Source organism: Mixophyes fleayi, chromosome 8, assembly GCF_038048845.1.
Source record: "Mixophyes fleayi isolate aMixFle1 chromosome 8, aMixFle1.hap1, whole genome shotgun sequence".
Classification (NCBI taxonomy): Eukaryota; Metazoa; Chordata; class Amphibia; order Anura; family Limnodynastidae; genus Mixophyes; species Mixophyes fleayi.
The window spans coordinates 40,133,244-40,141,188 of NC_134409.1; positions in this window are offsets into that span (position 1 = coordinate 40,133,244).

Sequence of the window (7,945 nt, forward strand, 5' to 3'; positions counted from 1 at the left end):
CTCTGCCGCCTTTTTGAGTTGGTTAGATGAATAGAGTTGAGCCTCTGGAAAAATGGCTGGATGTGGCAGCCATCGGTGCTTCAGGGGAGAGATATTGCATCTAAGGGGCATATTTAATAAAGCACGATAGTGCTTTTAACGGGTCATTAAGGTCCCACAGTGTCCTCCGCAAATTTATTAAGGGGGCATCGCATGATATCTGCTGCTTTGCATTCCTCTTTGTTTTTGGGAGCAGTCACCATTCAACAGAATGGTGACTGCTCCTGGCCGCAATCTAACAAGTCCTGAAAAAACGTTTTTTTCGGGACTTTGTCATGTTAATGTACGCCAGCTGAAGCGGGCGTACATCATCCGAATTGAGGAAATCTAATGCTGTCTGCTCCGGACAGCAGAGCTGGACAGCGCATGTGTGGAGGGATCACATGATCCCTCCCTGTCACTCAGCGCTCTCTCTCTGCAACAATCGTTGCAGAGACAGAGAGGGGATCTGTGTGCGCATGTCCAGTTCTTGGAACTGGACATGCGCAATTGAAGAGTAAGGAGAAGACCCGAAGACAGCGCTTCCGAAGAGGGGGGGGGTAAATATGATTTTTTTTATCACTGAAACAGCAGTTTTTCGGAACTGCTGTTTCTGTGCAGGGCTGTACATAAATGTGAGAAGTAGTTCAATCCTTATCATTGCGATAAGGATTGAAAACTACTTTTCACTTTATGTGAATATTGATAAATGTGCCCCTAAGTTGTAATGGAAAAGGATATATAGATTGCTGCATACAGTAAAAAGTGAACATTTAAGGCCTGATTTATAGTTGCGTCAGCATTCACTGGCAGCCAGTGCCCGCTGCAACATGCAGTTTCAAGAACCGTACCAAACATTAAAAAATAAAATAAATTCAAAAAACCTCGCAAATCCGTTGTTCACCACTTGATTATATTCCTAAATACAAAAGGAATCATCTGTCCTGAAGTAATCCATGAAGACGAACGGAAACTCTGATAGAGTGATGAGCATTCGCTCCTAGTGGGGCCACAATGTGAATAAATGAAAAAGCAATTTACCAGGTTACATCAGATTGCCAGGGGCATGGGAAAATAGCTCTGATTGGCTGGAGCTCAATTAAGTTCAATCAATCACATTGCAGCTGCACTAGAAGCAAGTAGTTTATCAGGGGTTTTTGTTTTTTTCTCTATTCAGGACAATAATAAAAGAGGTCTAGAAAATATTTGGGAGACCTAACCATCCATTAGATAAAGGTCAAGGCACAATGCACACAGTACATCTCTATCAACAACATAGCCACATGTCTACCCCCATGTAGCCCCCGCCATACTTGGGAGGTTTTAAAAGTTGGCTTCTGGGAGATTCCAGAGGGGAAGTCAGGCGACAAGTGGAGGAGGAGGCGTTGTCGTATCACTGTGACCCTGCTATGAAATGCCAAGATTCAATTGCATAGCGGGTGACAGTGCTTACTACGTGAATCACATAATGGGATAGTAAGAAAGTATGACTCCTGATCATGGTCATCTCCCACATGCCTCCACAATCACTGGTTTACAGTATACTTGCCCACTCTCCCAGAACATCCAGGAGACTCCCCAATTCTGGGTAGGTCTCTCGGACTCTTGGGAGAGCAAGCCATTCTCCCACATCCTGCCCACTTTCTAGTGAAGTGTGAGGGATGGGGGCTTCCATGACATGATTATGTCATTGCAGGAATAAAAGGACATGATTCTCGACACCCCCTCTACCTCAGAGATCACGGAAGGGAAAGAAAAAATAAAGGTCTGTATGTATTTACAATTGCAGCATTAAGGAGGAAGTAGAACATACTTAGCAGTGTTGATTGTTTTCACAGTGCTAAAGATTTTACTTCCTACTTAATTCTGATTAAAGTTGAGTATAGGGCACAACTTTACCGTTGTGAAACTGATCACAGTGCTAAAGTTAACTTCTTTAGTGGGATGTATCATTACATTTGTTTTTTAGAGCTCACTGTTCAATTTTAGGATCATGAGTCAGTAAGTGTGTACCTGTATAGACAAAAGCCTTCATTTTCAACTCAGTGTTTGCCTCCATGCTTCTAGTATGTGCTTCAATGCTTTTGTAGCAGAGTATGGATCCATACCCACTTATGCAATTAATTTCTTTCCTGCAACCGCTACATTGCAACTACAGAAAGCCACAAAAAACAGTGTTTATTGCATTCACCGCATTAAACCTGTTCATAGTGTGTTGTACAAGCACGTACATGTATTCAGTAACTACATTTATTTCAATACACCACAGAAAATTTAAATCAAAACTCATAAAGCACATATGAACTTTAAAATATTCTGCGTTCTGGTCTTCCAACTTCAAAATAAAACACTTTTCTTTTCACAGAGTGATGCCTTAGCCAGTGTAACTTGCCAGACACCATGGTAAGCAATGGATAAGTTTGAGCAAAGCCCTTAGAAGCATTATATCAGTTTTGTGGCACACAATACAGGGAAATATTAACTTATGGTAAACCCCCCCTTCCAGCACCTAAAAAAAAAAAACAGTCTTGTACCACTATATACATCTGATGACATATTGTCACCAATTGCTCACAATGACAAGACCATACTGAGGAGGATGTCAGGTTGCAAATTAAAGTGTCACAGTTGTAATTAAAGGTTAAATACAACCTATGTAACCAATCACAGCCCTACATTACTTTGCAGTCTAGTACCTGTGCTCACCAAGGCTCGCTGTGTGATGTGCTGTGCTCACAAGGATGACTGATACAAGCCATGTACAACATGCCGAAACCTTGGCAGATATCCATGGTCTAGAATTATTTGCCTACATAGAACTGTGAAACTGTAAAACACACTACGTTGTGTGTCTGAAGGAGCTTTGAAAAAGGATTTCAATGGCAAGATCCCCACATTTTTGTTTTTGGAGGCACTCTGCATTAGGTGAGGGTTGGCAGGAGCATCTATGTACTGCTGGTTGTGCACATTGCCATCCAATATGGTAACAAATCTTCACTCATCTCTATGGGACACGAGGGAAAATAAGCAGAGACTTTAGTAAAAATATCAACGTAATGTTTCTCTATAAACCGTTTCACAGACACATCATTGTTAATTGAATTCCCCCCCATGGTGTTTTAAGATTGAGCAAAGCAAATAGAGCTTCGGATGTGGAGATATACCCAGGACCGCCAAGAGAAATTGGGGCCCTGGTACAGCAACTTTTTGCACCCCCTCCATAGATGAATAGGAAGAGAGTTGTGTGTCGCCAAAGGGCATAGCCACATAGTGTTTGGGACATGTTCCATATGTACCTCTATAAAAATGACATTATGTATTAAAATGGTGTTGCTCTCACCTACCTGTTATGGCAGCTTTCACAGCAAGTTACTGGATTCTTGTATGGATCCTGCAATGTTGAGACCTGTTTAAAGAATGTATAGATACATGAAATATGGAAAACCGAGCAACAAGTGAACAGAATATATAACAGATCACTTAGTATATAATACATACATAATAAAATAATACGTTTACCACGCCCTCCCAAGACACATGACGCCCCCCCTCCCCCACTGTACTTACCTGTGCTGTGGACATCCGTCAGAGTGGAAATGTCCTGTAGAGTGTGCAGGGAAGAGCGATTACCTAAATCTTGCTCTGCGGGGTGTTAGACAGTGGAATGTCACACACTGTCCGGGAAATGTGAGCAGCTATCAACTCCCTCCCTGTAAACCCCCCCAGCGCAGGTGAGTGCACACATACGCCACCCGCTGGTGAAAAAAAATATGTAAAATCTGGCTGTTTCCAGTGGAGGCCCAGGCCCTGGTAATTTGTACCTCCCTCTCATCGCCCCTGGGGTATACCCAGTTTGCTAGCAGCAGGCTGCCAGTGTTGGCTCTGCTTCAGATTTTGTGCTTTGCTGCAGTTTGCTATCGGATTCGCCCTATGGGGTAAATCGGCTTTTTCCGCAAGGTTTAGGTATTTTTAAGTATAGTCGCAATTTAACAAGAGCCTAATACAGATATAGCAAGAGTCCAGGTATATAGGTCACATTTCCTGATGGGAATAGTATGATCACTGCAATACATAATATAAAATTGACTTCCAAGCCAAAACTACCAACTGTATAAAAAACACACATTTCAAATGTCCCTGAACAGTCATGTTATTAGGAGATTTATTCTTTTGTAAGTAAATGAGAATATGGCAGTCTACAGTCTTTAATCAATGATGCCCAGCGCTATACATTACCAATAGCAGTTGGGCAATCACCTTTTTTTTTTTACCTAAGCTGGCAAGCCACCATGAGGTGCCAACTACACACCCACACAACTGATGATTAAATGACATGCCCTGTACATGTCACTAGCCCCAGACTAGTACTTTTGTCACAGATAATATGAATGTACCCTGACACTGTCAGGAGACAGACTTAAAGGATCAAGATTATGTAAGGAAGAGGCAACCTTCTAATTCATGAAAGCTATAGACATTCTTAAGAAATCATCAAGTTGATTTAACCCATCTGAGGCCACTACTGCATTTCCCATGTGCATCTCTTTGGAACACAAGCATGCTTTTAAATATAACCACTGTCAGGGGCGCACGGAGGATTGTCGGGGGGGGGGGGGGGGGGGGGGGGTTCTCTCTTTCGCCAGCGCTGTCCTATACAGCAGCCGCGGCGCTGTCTAAGAAGCGTCCGCGGTGGTGCTGTATACAATACAATACCGCCGCGGACGCTTCTTTGACAGCGCCATGGCTGCTGTATAGGACAGTGCCGCTATGGTGGCCACTTAGCGCAGGGGGGGTTTCTAGAGACTCAGAAACCCCCCCTGCGTGCGCCACTGACTGTGCAAAAACAATCAAGTAGGAAACAAAGGACAAGTTTTTCTGAAACAGGCATTTTGGAATTTAGGAAGAATTAACAACTCTGATATCTAGTGCACTAAGCAATATTTATGTCATGAAGAAACATCTCAAATGCATATCATCCAGCATCAAATTTCATGCTTGTCCATTTTCAGACTAACTGTAGTGCGGCCATACAGCATTTGTGCCCAGATTTACATGGGAAATCTGGCCTAAATCATAAAGATTAAATCCACATTTTAAACTATATATTTTAAAAATAATCTGCCACCCCTTACTGGAAATGGGGGTCCCTACATACGAGTCCTAATGCCAGTAGTAAATTCACTGCAAAATATAATGGCACCAGTGGTCTGAAGGGCTGAGATGAAACTAGGCTGTGCAGAGCCGTAACTTAGAATTCTAGCGCCTGGGGCGAGAGACAAACCCCCTCCCCCCACCGGCCCTCAATTTTAACCAAATGGATCTAAAATTTTCCTAAATTGCGCCCCCCTTCAGCGTTGCGCCCTGGGCGGTCGCCTCTGTCGCACAGCCCTAGTTACGGCCCTGAGGCTGTGCAGTACTCACCTATCAAGCTCTCCTCTGTTGAATCCCAATTTCATCAGGAACCCAAACAATGGAGAGAAAGTGTATCCCAGGGAAGGACTGACAATGGAGGTTAGAGGAGTAATATATTATTTAAAAAAAATATTGGTAATAAAAGTTGAAAGTCACTGTTAGTCTATGTAGGCATACAATATATCCTTAATAAAACTATCTACCACAAAAGCTGCTTGCTTACAACAAATTATTATTATTTTTTTTAAACAATTATCAGTAATATAAACTCTAGGCTATCATGATTATTATTATTATAATCACACTACTGTCACCCAATATAGCAAACCACAGTTTATATATATATATATATATATATATATATATATATATATACACACAATACTTTACTTTTACTTATGTAAATGGGATTCAAAATCATGCACTATCTTAACGAAAACAACTCACCAGAAGTTTGTCTTTACAAACCCAGCCAGACAAAAATGGCACCTTCCCACTGCTGAAGGGTATTCCTGAGTATTCCAGGTTTTATTTTTCTTTACCACTTGCAAGTTACATTTGAGTTGCAATGTCAAACTGATGTTTTATTTTGAATATTACTAGATGAATATCCTCTGTCACAGTGGATTAAACCTGCGGTCTTGCCATTTTAGTCTTCCCTACTAACAATGACTCTCTAGTTCATTGTTTTTGAAACCTACCTCAAAGTGCATGCCTTCCTGCTACACTAATCCCCAATGATTCACAGGTTTGTTCATTAGTGATTCACTCATCTGAAGGTTCCCCATGTGCTACTTATTGTTCCACTTGTTGTGGTACTATTGTTTAGCTTTGCAAATAACAAATACATTAGCATGGCTTACAGCAGAAATTCTATTTTTAAACATGTGTAATATCTGGAACATGGTACAAGCATTTACACAGACTCTTTTTGGAAGGAGGTGTGATTTGTAGACTTCTCCAGCACAGTAGATAACTAAATAGACAGTGATCAAAAAACGCTGCAATGCAGCAAACAATCCTGGCTGCAAGCAAGTGGGTATGGGATCGTGAACCAATGGGACTTATTCCCATAACCACTTACTCTTTTACTAGCACTATAAAACAATAGTAAAAGCTTTATATTTAACAATAGTGGATAAGGGGCCCTAAGGACATGTAAATATAAAATGCATTTAAAAAGTTGATTTGAAATGCATCTTCTGCTTCCATATCCTTATTTAATCAATTCATGACCAGGGTACTTTTTCACTAGACCAGTTTTAGTAGCTTTGCTGTTTACTGGTTAAACACAGAATAGCCTTTTTATTTTTTTTAGGCATTCAGGAGAATTTTATATTGTTTTTTCCATGATTCAACTGATAGTTATTTTGTATATTTGTGTTGTTTACTATAGTTCAGCTGTCATAATACTCCACCTTCTCCTGCCTCACACCCACAGCTAACCCCTTGCCCTCATCCCTCACACCATGTTTATATACATCATCAATCATGTCAGAAATATCTCCCCTAGTACAGCAGACCTCATTACATTTTGGTGCATAAGGATGGATTGCAACCCTCCACTCCCCCAACTCTGCTGCTTCTTAGCAGGCGGGAGCATCATCCTCTGCTCCTGGGACTGGCAGTGTGGCACTGGGTTGTGACATCATAACGTTATGCTGGGAGAGTGGCATTTGGCTGACATGAAGAAGCAGAAGCTGGCAACATCACATGAAAGAAGCTGCTGACTGCTTCTCCTTGATGTCAGTGCCCATCATGAGTGTTAATAGCGGTCTTCCATTCGTCCCCTGCACGAATTCGAATTAAATTGTAAACCCATCTTAAATCTAATTTGGTGAAGATGGTAGCTCCTCTGACACGATCAAACAATAACGTGATTAGGGACAAAGGATAACGATTTTTGATGGTAATATCGTTATAGTCAATGCAGGGGCAGAGACCGCCATCTTTTTTCTTCACAAAAAAGAAACTTGCTCTAATAGGTGAGGAAGATGGATAGATGAACCCCTTCTCAAGATTTTCCTGGATGTATTCAGATATTGATTTAGTCTCAGGGAGAGAGAGAGCGGGTAGGTGCGCCCCCTAGGGGTTGTCTTCCCTGGCTTCAAATCAATTGAACAATCCCACTCTCTATGTGGTGGTAAGGAGTCAGCACCAGCTTTACTGCAGACATCAGAGAAGTCCCTGTAAGGTAAGGGTGGACTCTTTTGACCAGAGGAGACTGTGGTTCGAAGAGGTATGAAAACGCTGGAGGCAGAAGTCCTTACAAGATATACCCCAGGATGTAATCTTAGACGTAATCCAATCAATCTGGGGGTTATGTAACGGAGCAAAGGTAAACCTAGGACTAAGAAATGTGAAGCTTTGGGAATAATAAGAAGCTTAATCAATTCTGAGTGCAGAACCCCCACTCTAATCTTCAGAGGATGAGTCTGGTGGGTGATAATACAACTCTTGAATCACTGTGGCAGAAATTAAGTTTCCAGCAGCACCAGAATCAAGAAGAGCTGAG